The sequence below is a fragment of the Saimiri boliviensis genome, chromosome 11, assembly GCF_048565385.1.
Source record: "Saimiri boliviensis isolate mSaiBol1 chromosome 11, mSaiBol1.pri, whole genome shotgun sequence".
Classification (NCBI taxonomy): Eukaryota; Metazoa; Chordata; class Mammalia; order Primates; family Cebidae; genus Saimiri; species Saimiri boliviensis.
Genome location: NC_133459.1, coordinates 85,173,101 through 85,192,742, shown reverse-complemented (window position 1 = coordinate 85,192,742; position 19,642 = coordinate 85,173,101). Strand labels below are relative to the sequence as shown.

General features: G+C 39.5%; 1 pseudogene; it reads left to right on the top strand.

The window, feature by feature from the left end:
- LOC101032287 (Y-box-binding protein 1-like) overlaps window positions 1–15,034 on the top strand; it is a 33,665-nt pseudogene extending 18,631 nt beyond the window's left edge.
- The last annotated feature ends 4,608 nt before the right edge of the window (window positions 15,035–19,642 follow it).

Here is a 19,642-nt window from a genome sequence, read left to right as displayed (position 1 = left end):
TAAGCAGTCCTCCCAGAAATGCTTCTTTTTTGTCTTAAAGCCTCTTGTTGGATTTAATACAGTAGCCCTACATTTATTATGGTTAGCATTTGCCTATTATTTTTCATGCTTTTAATTTCAACCTTTCTATGTCTTTCAACTTTGGTTGTGTTTCTTGTAGTAGTATATCACTGGATTGTGTCTTTATCCAATATGACAAACTCTGATTTAATTTATATATATTGTTTGTTTTTATTTCTTATAAGTAATGATATTTTTATATTTATTTCTGCCATTCTGTCTCTTTCTTGTTCTTTTTTCTTGTTTCTTGTAATTGACTGAGAATTTGTTATAATATTACATTATACCTTTTACTGGTTTCAAAGTTATGCATCCTATTTCTATAATTTAGAGATCACTCTTGAAATTTTCACCATGTATGCTAACCTACCAAAAGTATAAGCTTTAATAATGTCTTACCCTGAATAACATGAAGGTCTTAGAACACTTTTCCTATGACCCACCCACTCCTAATTTATATGCTAGTATTGCCCAGCATTTTAATCCCACTCTTTTAAGCTCCATAAATTAAACTTTATTTTTAAATTAATTTATTTAGACAACATAATTGTTTAAAGTATCTCTGAGTTTAATAAGGTATTTGTATACCTTTTTAGTTCACATTGCAACCGTCCTGCCTGAGCTCATTTTTAAGTCTATTCGTCAGAAATTCCTTAATGAAAATTAATTAAATGATACATATGATTAAAAAGTTTCATTTATCCTAAAAATTGTGTATTTCCTCCTCATTTTTTAAAAGATATTTTGCTAGGTACACAAGTCTAGGTGTATTTTCTTTCAACACATGGATTCTTTTTTTCCTGTTTTTTGTTGTGTCCATTATCACTGATGCAAAGTCTGTTGCTAGTCAAATTGCCATTGCTTTGCACGTCACCTTTTCTCTCTGGCTGCTGCTAAGATGTTTTTTTCTGTCTCCAGTGATCTGTAATATGACACTGTAATATGTCTAGTTGTGGATATCTTAGTTATAGTGCTTGGCAAATTGTGTTTGTTGTGTCTGGATTCATCTATTTTGTCAATCCCAGAAAATTCTGAGCTATAGACTCTTTGATTATTACAACTCTCTTAATTGCTATATTTTTCTTTACAACTCTTCCTACATGTCTGTTAGAAGTCTCATTTTGTATTCAATGTCTCTTACACTTGGGTTATAAATGCCTTCAGAGCCTGTTTTCAACCACATCATGGAAGTTTTGATATGTAATGTTATCATCATTACTTAGTTATAAGTGAGTTTTATATTTTAATTTTGATGTTTGCTTTGATTCATGAGAAATTTAGAAGTGTTTTTAATTTTCAAAAATTAAATTATCTTTATTATTAATTTCTAATTTAATTGCACTCCAGTTAGAGTGCAACTTCCTATTTTCTATCTTGTCTCTCTGGATGGCATTCTTTTCTTTTCTTTCTTTTTCTTTTTTTTTTTTTTTTTTTGCGATGGAATTTCACTTGTTGCCCAGGCTGGAGTACAATGGTGCAATCTCAGCTCACTGCAACCTCTGTCTCCTGGGTTCAAGCAATTCTCCTACCTCAGCCTCCCCAGTAGCTGGGATTACAGGCATGTGCCACCACGCCCAGCTAATTTTTTGTATTTTTAGTGCAAACGTGGTTTCACCACATTGGCCAGACTGGTCTCGAACTCCTGACTTCAGGTGATCCATTTGCCTTGGCCTCCCAAAGCGGTGGGATTACAGGCATGAGCCACTGCACCTGGCTGGCATTCTTAATAATTTATGCAGATCTACGTTTTAGTTTATAAATTTTATCTCCATTAGTATCTGTTTCTAATTAGAGTATTTTTATCCACACATACTCAGTTTGGGCTTTTACCCCTCCCAAAACTTTCAAGGATTTTTTAAGGTTTCTTGGAAAGTTACTTACTTCTATGCCCTCTTATTTCCTTAAACATTATATGAGTATTTATTTTATATTTTATGTGTAACAAATTAATATATGAAGTCCTTGTGAGTCTAGATCTATGTTGTTTCAGCTGCTGTTCATTCACGGTGGTTTGTTTCCTTGTCTATTTGGAGGGGTTTCTTTTGTAAGTTATGGGCTCATATTTATGTGATTTCATCTATGAAAATAACAAAGCTCCAAATTGAAGATGCTTTCCTCTAAAGAAATTTTTTATTTGCCCCTGCTAGAAAACTCCTAAGAGGAGCGCACTCACTCCCATTTGAGGATAGTAGATTAATGTGAAAATACCAAGTTTAGTATTCTCTGTTGTAGCTATGACTTTTTTATACACATTTCTAAACGCCAATGAGGAACTACTGAAGTATTTGACCAAGGAATTGCTTTCCTCACTTACGTTTTAAAAAGGTCACTTTGACTGTAGGAGAGCTGCTGGAGATGGGCAAGAGAGGTAGAGCCATAAGCTAGGGAATGATTATAGTAACTGAACTTGGAATTGAAGCTAGGAAGTGAAGGAAGTGAGGTCACCAGAAGTAAAGGGACACTGAAAACATGGATCAATGGATTGGCGATCCCAGTAGGGTTAAGCATTGATGGAGATAGAGTACAGCAGGGAGTAAGCTGCATAGGTAAGAAGACTTCCTAAATTCCATTTGCAGAAGATAATTTCAGAATCTCCTGGGAGATGACAATTATTCACCTTTTCATGGGTTATTTTTTTCATTTAATGTTATCTTCCTCCTAAAGCTGGTTCCCACTGTCAGAAAGGTCATTTTTGTTTCCTAAAATCCAGCCTAAGTGTTACCTAGCCAAAGTTTAGCTCTTTTTCCTTAACAATGCTATTTTACACCAGGTTAATTTTATTCCTGTCCCCGGTTAATTTTCTTTGTCCTCATCCCAAACACTTGAAGACTTCTGCCAAATACCAAATCAAGACCCCTGCCATCATTCAATACAATTGCACAGACTTTTCTTTAATCTCTTCATGGTAAATTTTTTCCATTAACCATTTGGAATAGTTCTACTCTGAATCCAGTCTGTGTTTTCCTTTTCCTTATAGTGTTGAGGTGGATGCAAATATAGTAGCCTCTCCTTTTAAGAGATAGAGATCTCTGAGTCCTATATTGAGTTCCGGGAACTGTAGGTTTGTTTCGAATAGTCTCTAAGGCTATTTTTTTCCACCTCATCAATTTGACCTACGATAGGTCTAAGAAAATGACCACCTATTTGAAGCACTTTATGTTCTTTTTAAACTACAGCTTACAATTTAGACCACAATTTACTCTCACTTTTATCTGGTTTGCTTCATTTCCCAAATTACTAATGAAGGCAAATGAATAAACAAATGAGGACTTAATACTTACCTGGAAACTCATCTGTTAAAAAACTTCCTCTCCCACCCCAAGTCAGGTTCTAGTTTACAAACACTGAATGACATTTTGCTGTTGGACAAGCTGTGTGCTGGATGCTTTAATAACGGTCTTACACCAACTTTTTGAAGATGTTTTGTTTTTCGTGTTTTAAAACTGAGGCTCAGGGAAATAAACTACATAAGCTCACACAGCTAATAAACAGCAGAAACATGATTTGAACTCAGTTTTTCCAGTTCCAAGTCTCCTTTTTAATCCCACTATATCATCTACACATGTTAATTTAATTGCTTATTTCACTTTTATTTTAGCCCTTTTAAGTAGTCATAAATTCTGGTTTAATTTTTCTTTATAGAAAATAGACCAATTATTGTTTTAGCATATGATGCATAAAAATTTTTAATCACTTATCATATACTAAATAGAAGCAAATGAGCTTAGGTTAGATTGTTTGATTTTCCATTTTTTATAGAAATTATTTTTATTATTTATAGAATGCTCTACTTACCTGATAAGGTATAATTTTAGAAATGATTTCAGCTGTTTCTCTGCCTACAGATGAAAACCTCAAATACTCCTGGGGCAGATTGATTTTTATCATTATGATAGGCTTCACTTGAATGGACCCCTCTTGTTAAGAAGGTATGAGTGGAGGCTGGGCATGGTGGCTCACACCTGTAATCCCACCACTTTGGGAGGCCGATCTGATCTCTTAATGACTTTGTTTCCCTTCTGTCCTTCTCTTGTCCAATTTTTTCTCCATATATATCAAGTTAATCCTAAAATATCAACTTAGCCCCAGAAGTCTACAACAGCTTATTATTGCCAACAAAATAGAATCAGCTTCCTCGTCCTGTGATTAGATACTTTCCATAATCTGACTCCTAAATCCTGAAGGATGTAAAAAGAAATAAATATTTATATTTTTTCTTTTTTAATTTCCTCTTCAATTGTATTTTCTGATACCTCCATTTAAATTGAGGTGTAAATTACACACAATTAAGGGCACAAATCTTAAGTGTAAAGATCAGGAAATGTTTACATATGCATCCACCCAAGAAACCATTACTGAATCCAAGTTACAGAACATTACTAATCCCCCAGAAAGCTCTCTCATTCCCCTTCCAGATTATATTCCCAAAGGTGACCACTATTCTAACCATAATCAACAAGATTGGTTTTTCCTGTTTTGAATTTCATATGAATGCAGTTATACAACATGTACTCTTATATCTGGCTTCATTTATTCAACACTATTCTTTCATTGAGCATAAGATATCATTATGTAGAGTTGTTCCTTTTCAATACTCATAGTACTGTATCTTATGTAGATACCAGAATTTACTTATTCTCTTATTTTTGAACAAATGATTTCCTCTTTTGGGGCTACTATGAAAAAGCTGCTATGAGGATGTGTGTGTGTGTGTGTGTGTGTGTGAGAGAGAGAGAGAGAGAGAGAGAGAGAGAGAGAGAATGTGTGAGCATAAGCACTCATTTCTGTTGGGTGTATTCCTAGAAGTAGAATTTCTGGTAAAGTATATACGTTTTTGGCTTCATAGAAACTACCAAATAGTTTCCAAAGGAGTTTAAGCAATTTTTACTCCAACCAGCAAGTAATACATGAGAATTCCATTTGTTCCACATCTTTGCCAACATTTGGTATTGTAAGTCCTTTAATTTTCACCATTGTAGTAGTGAAATGGGAAAGGTTCCCTTACCCCCCTTGCAGGGCATGTGAGGGGTATAGCTTGCTACTTCAGTGCCTCCCTGCTCAGGCCTCTAGAAGAGCATACAGACGGGGAGGCGGTGGGGCTCCAACCCAATGGCAGTGTTTAGAGGTGAATGTTTACAGCTGGAACCCCAGTGGGCATGTGTTACAGGTTGCTCTCTTAGTTCGTCATCTATAGGCAGCTTGTGTTAAACACCTCAGTTAGACCCTCTACCTCCTCGAAAGGACAGAGGGCTTTCTGTATCCTGGGTTCCTGCCTTGGTGTACTGGAAGAATCAGATCACATAGGGGCTTGGAGAATGAGTGCAAAGTTTTATTGAGTGGAAGTAGCTCTTTGCCCATGGGGGAAGCCAGAAGGGAGACGGTTTTCCCCCGGAGTTGGGCAGCTTGGTGGCCCTGGCTCTCCTCTGACTGCCTGGGCTAAACTCCACCTCATCCCACTGGTTGATGGCCTGCTAGCCTGTAGGCCTGCAGGGATGCCAGCGTCTGTGGTGTACTCTTCTTCCAGTGTGCTTCCATGATGTTCTCTTGCCATCCAGCTGCTTCTGTCTTCTTCCACTGATGTGCTTCTCTTGATGTCTGGCCGCCTGTGTGTCTGCCTGCTAGGGTGTTGGGTTTTTATAGGCATAGGATGGGGGTGTGTTGGGCCAGGGTGGTCTTGGAAAATGTAACATTTGAGCACAAAAGCAGAAGTGCCTGTCCTCACTAGGTCCATGGGGGTGGAGCCCTAGCCAGGGACCTGCCCTTCTCTACCCAGCACTTTCCTGCTCCCCTCCCATATCAGTAGGTGTGTAGTAACATCTCATTATGATTTTAATTTTCATTTTTCTGATGACTAATTGCATTACTTTTTCCTATGCTTATTAGCCATTTGATATCATTTTTATGAAGTGCCTGTTCAAGTCTTTTGCCCATTTTTAAAAATTTGGCAACTTTCTTTTTTTTATATAGAAGCTCTTTATATATTCTATATATAAGTTGTTTGCCAGACATTTAACATATATTTTTAAATATATGTACACATATAAAAATACATGTGTATGTATATATATATATGACGTGTGTGTGTGTGTTGATAACATAGATATATAGATAGCAATTACCTTCTCTCAGTCTTTGGCTTGCTTTTTTATTCTCTTAATGGCTGCTTTTGATTAAAAGAAGGTCTTCATTTTAATGTAGTTTAATTAATGTGTATCTTATTTTATGTTTAGTGGTTTATTATATCTTATTTTAAAACTCTTTCCCTTCCCTGAGATCATTACAATATGACAATATTTTCTTATTTTTTTCTTCTAGATGTTTGCATTTCACTTTCAGGTTTATAATCCCTCAATTAATTGCTTATGTTTGGTGAGTTGGTGAGATCTCAGTTGCCACTTTGAATTCTTCTACTCCAGGTAGACTGATAAACCAATTGCCTTCTCCTAACTCCACCTTTAAAAAAAAGTAACGTTGGATAATTCTGCCTTTTCACTCCTGCCTAGAATTCTGCAGTCTTCTATATCTGAATTCTAAACTCAGGTCTCAGCTGTACTGTATTCTCCTGAGCCTAAAGCGCAATTAGCCTATACTGCTTTATGCTAGTAACTATTTTTATAACTATTTTATACACTTAGCCTTTACTGCTTTATGCTAGTATTACCTTGTTTTCAGGTAGCCTCATACTACTTGAAGGTAGGCATTGCTCATTAAGGTTAACCAGTGCTCTGCACATCATGACTGTTCCATAAATATGAGATGCCAGCTGACTGACATGTATACTTACTTAACTCACAGGCCATCAGGTGAACCTGCTCAGGACTATCTGCTGTACAGCCATTTCTGTGAGTGGTGCTGCTATTATGCTCACAGATGTGTCAGAGAGTGGGACAATTTTTCATTTCATTAAAGTGGTATTGTCAGGCTTTTCAAGGGGTATTTTCCAGGTTTATTTCTGTTGTCCTGCTAATAGTCACTACCTTCTTTTCACAATCACATTTTCGCTTGTTAACATTCCTCAGTTTTCATTTACGGCTCAGTCTGTTTTGCTTTATTTTATTTTAATTACTATATAATGTACTGGTAACTTTCTGATGTAGTTCCTTTTTTAAAAAAAATAGAATTAAAAGGAAGGAAAAGAATCAAACAGATGCAAAGCCTTCTCCACACTCCCTTTCCCACTCTGAAGGGAGAGAAAAAAATCGTTGGGTCTAAATTTGTCATCTGTCTTATTTAACAGCTACCCTGTGTCTGTCGTCTAGATCTGTTGATTTCCAAATATGTCAGTGTACCTGTTCAAAATTATTTTTTTCTGCTTTGTGACTTTAACAGAGGTGTCAGTATATTTTTTCTAAGTTTCTTTGTTCCCCCCCCCCCCCGTGGCTCATTTTTAAAGAGTTTAAAAACACAATATTGCTTCATATGTTCTCATTTGTATTAGTGGCCTTGCTTGCTTTGCTTCCCTGTATGAGGCACAAATGCCTCTCCTTTCACGTAGCTACTTTATTCAGCTTTTTCATTCTGGTTTTTGTCATAATTATCATTTCCTCTTTAAAAAAAAAAAAGAAAAAGAAAAAGAATAGGTATTATGAAAAATTTCTCTAGGGTTCCCTCCCAATTTCCTCACTGCCATTACAGAGCCTTCGTCCCATCAGTCTCGACGGGCGCACTGGATATTCTAACTCTTTGCGTCCCTCTTTTCTCAGAGCAATTGTAATCTGCTTTAATTATGGTGGATATTCCAGCAGCCTGCCCTTCTCCTGGGCTTTAGTATTCCCTCCTTCAATACCATACTCACTCGATTTTTTTTTAATTCCCCCAAATTAGCTCTCTTGAATTCTAATGCCCTGATAGGACTGCTCCCGTTCTGGTTATGAACTCAATCCCATCAGGTTTCAGAGACGCCGACGAAGGCACCGCGTTGTGCATTTCTGCATCCCTGGGAATGCTTCCCTTCATTTCTCAGGCTCCTCTCGGGCCGCCAGCACCCCGCTTTCTCTCTGCTTAAATCACCATGGCAGACCCTTCCCTCAGAAAAGGGGGAAGACGTGTTTTCGATACCCGACATAAGCCGTGACATTTTAACCCTTGTCTTTTTAAAAAATCTCTCCAGTGAAAGAGTTTTTAAGACAACTGTTTATCTTTAAATATAACTTTTAAACATTCTTACTCCACATGCTAGTTTCTGCTCAACTCTGCAGCGTCACCCAGATCCCGGGCAGCTGATCTGAAACCTCTGGCCAAGGCAGTAGCCTTCTGCGCTGCTTCTCTGCTGCCTGTTGAGATTTCACACATTCTCCAGATGAGGAAGGAGCCCAATGGCATGTGTTTTCTCCAGCTAACCCTGCCTTCTCCATCAGCATTTGCGCACACATACCACCCATCAGTGAACTGAGGTATCTCTCTTTCCCACAAAAATATTGGACTTAATCATTTCAGTATAACAAAACAAAGAAATATTTGTCCTCATTTGTTTGAGGGTAAAGGTTTCAGAGACTCGGTGTTTGTCTCTGAGAGTACGGGTTTAGGATATCTGCCCTCAGGTGAAGGAGATATACCTAGTTACTCTCGGGTCCATGGTAAAGCGACATTTGGCCCCCAGACCCCACCTTTATCCTGTAATCACTCTGCTCTCTCATTATTCCTCTCTCAGTTGGAACGGATTCAACTGCAGTGAAAGAAAACACAATTCCAACTGATTTAAACAATAAAGAGGGATATAAGGCCTTCTGTAAGTGAAAAATCCAGAAATATCAAATGAGGTTTGATCAAGCCACCCAACATTGTTACCAAGTATCTAGTTCTTTCTTTCTTTCTTTTATTTTTTGAGACGGAGTCTCACTCTGTCACCAGGATGAAGTGCAGTGGTATGATCTTGGCTAACTGCAACCTCCACCTCGCGGGTTCAAGCGATTCTCCTGCCTCAGCCTCCTGAGTAGCTGGGACTACAGGCATGCGCCACCATGCCCAGCTAATTTTTGTATTTTTAGTACAGACTAGCTTTCACCATGTTGGCCAGGATGGTCTCAACTTCTTGACCTCGTGATCTGCCTGCTTTGGCATCCCAAAGTGCTGGGATCACAGGCATGAGCCACTGTGCCCAGCCTGTATCTAGTTCTTTTTCTTTGCTCTGCCTTTGAGGCTGTCACTTCATCCTGAAGATGACTCCTGCTGTGGTGCTCAAATGACCAACTTCCTGGAGCTGTGTGCTTCTCACAGCCAAGAAGGAAACATGCATTATTTCAGTGCTGCTAGTGAGTCCTGACATTCCTCTGGTGGGAGCAGCTTTGGTCACAGGGACCCTCTGTCTGAGGCTCACGGAAAAAATGCATTCATTGGTCTGATCTGGGTTGCATGCTCTCGTACATCAGGAAAGGAGTCTGTTGCCAAGAAGCACGTGCTTTACAAAATGGAAAAGTTAGCTACCAGGGATGGGGGAAGAGGAGGATGTATCTGGGGACAACACAGAGTTGAACTCTATAAAAATCCTGTTCTTTCCCCATGTGAGAGAAAAAAAAACTCTGCCAAAAACTACGTTGAGTTTACCTGATTCATACTGCAGCCCTGATATGATACTCACTTAAGAAAAGACTTCCTAATGGCTGCTGTCACCTTAAAATGAGCAAACACACATGCAAACAGGGCAAAGATGCCCCTGGCTTCTGCCAGGAAGCAGCTTGGGTGCTTAGGCAAGTGACTTCAAGTCTTTCTGCTCTTATTTTTCTAAGACTGAATGTTGTTTGAGACAAGTCCAGATGACTGAAAGTTGTCCGATTGTGAGCCCTGTTTTGGTCAGAATTTGTTCTTTTTAATAACTTCTGGCCAGACGAAGTGGTTTACGATTATACTCCCAATGCTTGGGAAGCTGAAGCAGGAGAATCACTTGAGGCTAGGAATTTGAGACAAGCTGGGGCAACATAGCAAGACCCTATCTTTCCAAAAAATTTAATAAAATAAGTAGCAGGGTATGGCAGCACCAGCCTGTAGTCCTAGCTATTAGGAAAGCTGAGGCAGGAGGATCACTTGAGCCCAGGAGTTCAAGGTTATGGTGAGCTATAATCGTCCCTGTGCACTGTAGGCTGGGCAACAGAGCAAGACCCTGTCCCTAAAATAAATAAAATTGAAACTTAAAAATACTTCTAAATGGGGAATGTTGGCTCATGCCTGTAATCCCAACACTTTGGGAGGCCTTGACCGGTGGATCACATAAGCTGGGAAGTTCAAGACCAGCCTGGGCAACAAGGGTAAAACCCTGTCTCAAAAAAAAAAAAAAAAAAAAAAATTAGAAAATTAGCTGGGCATGGTTGCACACACCTGTAGTCTCAGCTACTCAGGAGGATGAGGCAGGATAGCTTCAGGCCCGGAGGCAGAGGTTGCAGTGAGCCAAGATGGTGCCTCTGCACTCCAATGTGGGTGACAGAGTGAGACCCGTCTCAAAAAACAAAAACTTCTACACTACAAAAAGATAAAGATTTCTAAATATTTTGATCATATTAAAATACTATACACAGCAATGGAGGTGAATGTTTCTCTGCCATAGTGAGCAAACATTCTCTTTGAGATAATACATTTATTTAAATGCATAGTATTAAAGGGGTTAAGAATCAGAACCTGGCCTGTCTGAGTTTGCCTTGGATTGTTAGGGTTTTTGTTTGTTTGTTTTGGTTTGGTTTTCCTCAGTGATCCTTGTTCTGAGGATTGTTAATTTTTTAAGTCCAGTTACGGGAGATGGATCCCCAGGGGTCCCTGCCAAATAAGAATGGGCGAGCTCAGGTGAGAAGCAGGGTGGAAGAGCTGAGCTGCCCCGAGTGTCTGTTGCTCTTTCCTCCCTAAAATTACTGCTGGGAAAATAGGTACCACGTGTAGCCCAGGGGAGTCTATAAATTAGCAACTCAGGCTGGGCGCGGTGACTCAGGCCTATAATCCCAGCACTTTGGGAGGCCGGCGGATCACAAGGTCAAGAGATCGAGACCATCCTGGCGAACATGGTGAAACCCCATCTCTACTAAAAAATTCAAAAATTAGCTGGGCATGGTGGCACACACCTGTAGTTCCAGCTACTCGGAAGGCTGAGGCAGGAGAATTGCTTGAACCTGGGAGGCGGAGGTTGCAGTAAGCCAAGATCATGCCACTGCACTCCAGCATGGTGCCTGGCGACAGAGTCTCAGAATAAAAAATAGCAACCCACCCTTCCTTCCTTTCTTTCTTTCTCCCTCCCTCTGTTCCTCCCTCTCCCTCCCTCCCTTCCTTCCTTCCTTCCCTCCCTCCCTTTCTTCCTTCTTTAACTGGCAAAGAGTTAAACTTTTTATTTCTATGTCTTAACTCAAATGTTTTGAATCTAGGCAGAAAGTATGACAATCCAAGGTAGATATTAAGCTGAAATGGGCCATTGAAGACACTTTCTAGACTCAACTGAGGTTCAGGGAAGTGAAGCGACTTGCCCGGGCCACTCCAATAGGAATTGAGCTCTCTAAACTCCTTCCTTCGGATACTGGTCCTGTCCAAGGAGCAGCACCTGTGAGTTTTCATTGACATCATGATATCTGCTGAAACTGAAGAGATAGATGACAGAAAAAAAATGACCAGCACTTAGCACATAGCTTCTCTAGGAATGACATTAGTTTTTCTGAGTGTTTCTTAAAATTAAAAGTGACACCTGTGTCTCACTGCTTTTTTTTTTTCCCCAGTTTGGTATGCATAATTGACTATAAAATTGACAAGACGCTTTGTATATTTGCCCAGCAAACAGAAGGAAACCAGGGAAATGGTTTCTTTGGTTTTGTGACTTCTCTGAAATCTCTTGTTGGAAAGCATGATTGCCAATATTTGCTCCTCCCCAAAAGCTTATTATGGAGTTTTCCTATCTGGGGCTGGGGCTCTAAAGGACACAATAAAGGCAACTAATGGTTTTAAGAAATTACTTACATTTTCTGCATGTATTATAAGTCATTCACAATCACTTTTCAATGTCAGCCTAAAGAAAGCTCATATTCTTCTGCTTCTTTCAAATGTATACAAATAAGAAAGATTTCCTTTGGCTTCTCATCTTGTTTCCTAAGGTATACTAGCCAAAAGCCTGCCACCCTCTTTTCTGTCTTGAAACTAAAAATAAAAGGTATTTTCTTAGTTTGTTACACATGACTGGGTTGACTAATAAATATTTCTTCTAAATATATTGTAATTTATTATTCAGAGTGCAATGTGTACAATCTTCACACGTCACAAGACCAGTTGTGGTCTACCTGTTGCTAACAATCACTAGCAAATTCTTTGTCAGAGAGTCTAGTTTCCAAAAAGTTAAGTGTGGCTTGGACATTTTTTGAAGAATTTTGGGCGAAGTCTTAGAATAGAGGTTTTGTCAATAAAAAACTTCCTGGTTAAAAAAAAGAAAATCAAAGATTTCTGAAAAATAATCTGGTAGCATTTTTGAAAGGAGTGGTTAGTCATGTGATCTTGCTGCCAATTAACCTTGGCTCTAAGGTCAGAGGTCAGAGCTATTCCTATACCTTAGTCCTCCAGGTGTAGGTTGGGGGGAAAGGTGGGAATTTGGAGGACAATTTACAAGCCAGATAGAATCATCTGAAATGTTGATTCTGTGTCATCCTAAGAATTTATGGCAGCCGGAAGGCAGGCAAATACGTTGTGCTAATTCAACCAGTTATAGCTTCCTTCCCTGTTTGTACAGGAAAACTTCTGTAGAAGTTGTAAATCTCACCTTTCTGCAAAACTAATGAGATGGTGTCACTGAGTAGGAGGAATAACCTGAGGTCCCTAGAAGCAGGAGGCAGCATTAAAAGGGGCTTCTGAGAGTTTCACCTAGAAACAGAAGAACTAACCAGGAAGCTAGAACCAACCCATGTAAAGGAGATCATCCTTCATCAGTGGAGGTGATGAAAAGTTGGTTGATTTTCACACTACTGGTCTGTCTAATAATCATGTCTTGAACCAGGGACGGCTTTTTTTGGTCTTCTTTGACTTTTATTAATTCACTCAGTAAACAATTATTGATCATCTAAACACTGTATTAGGCTCTAGAAAAACAAAAATGAGTATACACATATGCAAGAAATTGGTAGGTCAGTAAATAAAGGAGCCATGAAAACAAATGAAAGCAAGGCAATGAGACAAGTACTATAAAACAGAAATCATAGCCATGTGACCAGTGGCAGGATTTACAAAATGGCTAATTGAAGTTCAGAACTGAAACTATGGCCATGAATCTAAATAATGTCATGGACCCCAAAACTGATTGAACTACAGAACATGATCTCATGCCTACAATAATTAACTGATGATAGAGGAAACCATTTAGGTGGTAAAAGTCTCCAGACACGCTTCTCTGGCCTAGGCCATGCTTTTCGAGGTTGCCTCGATTGTAGTTGAACTACGTTGTTAAAACCACTTGACTAGCTGTAAGCTACTTACTTTACATTAATATTGAACCCCTGGGTTTCCTTGCACATACTCTTAATTAATTAATTTCTTCTTTCAGTAAGCAGTAGATCATAGAGAATGACTTCAGGATAAGTGTAGAATGAGACTCCTGTATCAATTACAAACTATCAATTTGGGATGCCAAGTTACTCAGTCTCAGTGTCCTGAAGCCATCTCACTCCCCTGCTCTTATCAACATATACAACTCCAGTGACAACTGTGTTCCTTCTAGACTCAAGTTCATTCCTATAGAAAGTTTAACTGCTGGTCCGATCGGTAGCAGGAGCGAGAGCGGACCCCAGAGAGCCCTGAGCAGCCCTGCCACTGCCGGCCTAGTTACCATCACAACCCGGGAGGAGCCGTAGCTGCCGCAGCCGGCCCCAGTCACCGTCACCACAACCGTGAGCAGCCACCCGCCGCTCCTGCCTTCCCCAATCCCCCATCACCCCTCCCTCATCGCCCCCTCCCCCATTCCCCATCTCCCCGCCCTCCACCCCCCCGACCCCCGCAACCCTCAGGCCACCAACACCAAGTCCAGCACTACGGGCAGGCAGCAAGGAAGGAGCAGTGGTCCGGGGGGCCTCACATCCAAGGTGCCTGTTGGCGGGGACAAGAAGATCATCACAATGAAGGTTTTGGGAACAGTAAAATGGTTCAATGTAAGGAACGGGTATGGTTTCATCAACAGGAATGACACCAAGGAAGATGTATTTGTACAGCAGACTGCCATAAAGAAGAATAACCCCAGGAAGTAACTTCGCAGTGTAGGAGATGGAGAGACTGTGGAGTTTGATGTTGAAGGAGAAAAGGTAAAACACAAGGTTTTTTTGCTGCGGAGGCAGCAAATGTTATAGGTCCTGGTGGCGTTCCAATTCAAGGCAGTAAATATGCAGCAGACCATAACCATTATAGAAGCTATCCACGTCTTAGGGGTCCTCCACGCAATTACCAGCAAAATTACCAGAACAGTGAGAGGGGAAAAGAACCAGGGATCACAGGGTGCTCCCGAAGGCCAGGCCCCACAACGCCGGCCCTACTGCAGGTGAAGGTTCCCACCTGACTACATGCGGAGACCCGATGGGCGTGGACCACAATATTCCAACCCTCCTGTGCAGGGAGAAGTGATGGAGGGTGCTGACGACCAGGGTGCAGGAGAACAAGGGAGACCAGTGAGGCAGAATATGTATCGGGGATATAGACCACGATTCCGCAGGGGCCCTCCTCGCCAAAGCCTAGAGAGGACAGCAATGAAGAGGATAAAGAAAATCAAGGAGATGAGACCCAAGGTCAGCAGCCACCTCAACGTCGGGACCGCCGCGACTTCAGTTACCGACGCAGACGCCCAGAAAACCCTAAACCACAAGATGGCAAAGAGACAAAAGCAGCCGATCCACCAGCTGAGAATTCGTCCGCTCCCGAGGCTGAGCAGGGCGGGGCTGAGTAAATGCCGGCTTACCATCTCTACCATCATCCGGTTTAGTCACCCAACAAGAAGAAATAAGAAATTCCAGCAATAAGAAATGAACAAAAGATTGGAGCTGAAGACCTTCAGTGCTTGCTTTTTGTCCATTGACCAGATAAGTAGAACTATCTGCATTATCTATGCAGCATGGCGTTTTTATTATTTTTACCTAAAGACGTCTCTTTTTGGTAATAACAAACGTGTTTTTTTTAAAAAAGCCTGTTTTTCTCAATATGCCTTTAAAGATTTTTGAATTGTTTCATATCTGGTCAAGCTGAGATTTTTAAGAACTTCATTTTTAATTTGTAATAAAAGTTAACTTGATTTTTTCCAAACAGTCAACAAATTGCAAGCACCTGTTAATAAAGGTCTTAAATAATTAAAAAAGAAAAGGAAAAAAAAAAAAGTTTGCTGAGAAAAATCACTGCAGTATTTTCCTACAGGTAAAAGCAGGTAGAAATTACTGTTAGGGATAATATTGAAGTGTGAAGGTTGATGTGGGTGAAATGGGAGTGGGTTGCCATTACCTTGACAAAGATAACACAGCTCCTGGCACAGAGAAGGACCTAAACAAATATTGATGAATGAAAACAACAAATGTCCACAGGAGCTAAGGTGGAGTGAAAGAGCTGCCTTTTTAAATTACTTATGTTTTACCTGGAAAGCTAAAAGGGAAACTGTAAGAGTGCTTTGCATGCGTTATCTCATTTAATACTGCCTATTTTGTACAGATGAGGAAACCGATGTTGAAAGAAGTTGGAAACTGTCTAGCTTTCCTCAAGCAACACAGCTAGTAGATACCATGGCAAGAATTCAAATTCCTGTCTGAATTGATCGTTTTCTTCATATTCTGCTAATACCTCATCATTTATATGTGTCCTGTAGATAAAATGGCATTACATTTGAGCCACCTTTTCTGTTTGATATTAATGCATGAAGAATGAAAAGGCATACATGAGGGAGGGGATATTGGTGTGTGAGGAAGAAAGAAGGCCTCATTGTAGATAATTGTGGCAAATAACCAGTTCTTCCCTACATCACCCTCCGTAAGTAAAATACCTCCATTCCCTAAGGAGAAGTTCCCTGAGGGTCACACTACACTTTCCACATCCTCAGGTTTTGGTAGGAAGAAATCAGCACAGTGGACATTCATTGATTGCTCATTGGTGAAAGCTATGCTGTTTAAATTGTTCCCAACTGTCCATAACTCTTAAGGAAAATATTGAGAAATTTAAGGTGTTCTGCAAGTGTATGGATTGTAACAATATTAGGGGCTAGAGCACAGACACAACAGGGAGCTGGAGACCCCCTCTGCACACCTTTTCTGGGGTAGTCATGATCTTACCTTTGCCTTTGAGTTTTCCTGTGGTATTTGTGTTTCCTATAAAGTAGTCCCTCCATTCCTCCTTTATCAATGGAAGTCAGTGTGATGGTAGAAGCCCTAATCAAGGATAATGCTAAAAATACTTATCAACCAATATACATTGGTTCCAATTAAAATGGGTCGCAGATATGAAAATCCAGTACCACTGTACCAGGCATGCCTAATGAATATCAGCTCTTCCTGAACTTAGATTCAGATCAGTGTTTCTCTCATTTCTACAGAATGAAGATTAATCATGATGTAATAAGACACACACACAAACACACACACACACACACACACACACACACACACACGCTCTTCAGTCTGAACAGACACCTAAATTCTGTCCTTCAAATGAGGCAATCACCTCAGGAGGATAATACATTTATTTAATGTGCTGTCATTGCTCAAAACACTTTTAAAACTCCTCTTGGAATTGCCTTCGGGGTCAGTTTATGAACCACCAAAGATACTTTGTCTCTCTTTTTTACAGTCACACCTCACTTTTGACAAATTTATAATACCTAACCTTCATTATCCTTAATCAGAAATGTCTAAGTAACTTCAAGCTATTTCCAAAAATCAACTATACTTTCAAAAGACAAAGATTTTTTTTCTAATTAAATATATGGAAACAAATATAATACAGGCTATGGAAAAAACTCAAAGAGTGAAATTATAATTTTTATGGAAAATGTGGCTGCTTTTTAAATAGACATATACCTGTATAGCAAAAGGTGATACAGAGCATTGTTTTATTGCTCAATCTTTGATTTGGTGTGCCTCATCAATGTTCCTGTCCACAGGAAATGTCCTGCCCACTGGATGCTTGATAGAGTTTAAATGTTTGTGTTCTTCCAAAATTCATGCTGAAACTAAATCCCAACACAGTAGTACTGAGAGGTGTGACCTTTAGGAGGTGATTAGGTCATGAAGGCTCCTCCCTTGTGAATGGATTACTGCCTTATAAAAGGGCTGGAGGGTGCTGGCTAGGCCTTTTGCCCTTCTGCCCTTCAGCCATGTGATGACATAGTGTTTGTACCCTCCAGAGGATGCTACAGCAAGGTGCCATCTTGAAAGCAGAGAACAACCACTGAATCTGCTGGCACCAGGACTGGACTTCCAGCCTCCGGAACTGTGAAAAATAAATTCCTGCTCTTTATAATAATTACCAGTCTCAGGTATTTTGTTATAGCAGCACTAAGGGACTAAAACATCCAGGCTGCCACACTTCGAATCATGTGACTGGACTCCCCTACACCCTACCCCTCTTTTAAAGATTATGGGAACAGGAGTGGATGACTAATTCAAGACAACCATCCTCAAGCTGGCCAATACATGTGGCCTGGTCAAAAAGATGAACTGGACCTATCAGAATCTCAGTTTTGAGATATGAATTAAGAGATAAAATAACTTTCCATTCCTCTGTTGGACTTTCTATTTATGTCCAACAGAGCTTAAGGAAAAAAAATAATTTTCCATTCCTATGAGCGCTTAAACTGAAAAGTCACAGTTTGATAAGTTGAAGTGGGATGTGAGCAGAGAGAAGCCATCATTGCCAAGTATAAATTGAAGTTATAAAAAAAATGGAAATTATTATAAACAGGAGAAACAGGCCAGTGGAGACAGGGAAGTGGAGCAGATGGCTGAGGAAAAGCAGAGATGCTTGGTGAGACCACAGTGAACACTCTTAGTCTGCCTCCCCTGCATTAGTTCTCTTCTGAGAAACTCCAGTTTTTGTTTGGGCAGCCATGTGACTTTGAGTATGTGATTCCACCCACGCCATCATGTTTCACCAGAGCAAAACAATGACCCAGGCTAAGCCAACAAACTCTTGTGTCCACTGGCCACGGGATTGGCTCAAGGTTGTTAATGTTATTCAAGCACTCATAGTGCATATCAAGACTTCTGTCAGGTATGCTAGAAAAGATTCTTTCTCTCTCTTTGCTGATCACATAGAAAAGTATATTTCTGAGAGCTACTGGTAACCATTTCGACATCACAAAATTAGCTAACCTTAGAATGAAGCTGATACCATGGAAGAACCAGCAGACACAGAAAAAAAGAAACTACATCTTTGATGGTATTTTGGACCTGCTGGATCAAGGCAAATTGTAGATTTGCCTCTAACTTTTTTTCTTTTTTCATTTAAGTTAAACCTCTCAGTCTGCTTTATTGTTTAAGCCAGTTTCATTGGCTTTTTCTTACTTGCAAACAAATGCACACTGACACAGCAGAGGACAAAAGCCTGTCTCCAGAAACTCCTCAATTTCTATAATCCCATTTAAGTTGCAGTTTGTTTAGCACCCCAAATAAACCCTCTTTATAAAGGTAACCTAAGTGAATTTCTGCTTGTTTAACCCCAGTAGCCAATCTACATAAACGGATTGTGATTTGATAAATCATTGATTTAAAAATGATTGTTTTTTATCAGTAATGATTGATAAATCATTATTTAAAACATTACTTTTATGTTTTCTAGATGGACTCTGTTCTGATATTCATTTTAATCTAGAATCCAATCATCAAAATGTCTTTTAATTATTAGCTAATTTGTTTATTACTTAAAATGGAATGTCCTACGGAAAATGATTTTTGAGATTTTAAAACTGTAGGTTCCCAATAAATTTATTCATTGAATTCTAAAAACATTTTTGAAAATAAACAAAATTATATAATATAAAGTAATTCAAGGACATAAATTCAAAAGTGAAATTGACCCCTCAGACTTTCCATACCCACTTCCCAGGCATCATTGTAAAGGCAAGCTTATGTCCTTCTAGGTTTTTGTCAATACACATGCATATATTTCAGACTAACAATGGAAACAAACTACATGCAGTTCTTTAAGTTACTTTTCTTTCTTTATTCATCAGCGTATTGTGTGCATCTTCCTACAACATTCTCATTTATTTTTATGGCTGCCTTATATGCCATGGCTGCACCATAATGTATTTTAACTATTCTGTTGATAAAATTTGCCCTCATTTTTTATAATATTATAATTAGCATGCTTTTATACATTTTCTTACATACTTGTACAGATACTTTTGCAGAATATTTTTTAGAGAGTGAAATGTTGGTTCAAACTAGATACTTATTTTCAATTTTGATGGATTATGCCTAATCGCACTCCAAAAAATTGCACCAATTTACACTACACTCTCACCAAAGGATATGAGAGTGTCCACTTTGTTGCTCTCTTATCAACACCAGGTCTCTTTTTCTTTTTTTATGGAGTCTTGCTCTGTCGCCTAGGCTGGAGTGCAGTGGCATGATCTCTGTTCACTGCAACCTGCACCTCCCAGGTTCAATCAGTTCTC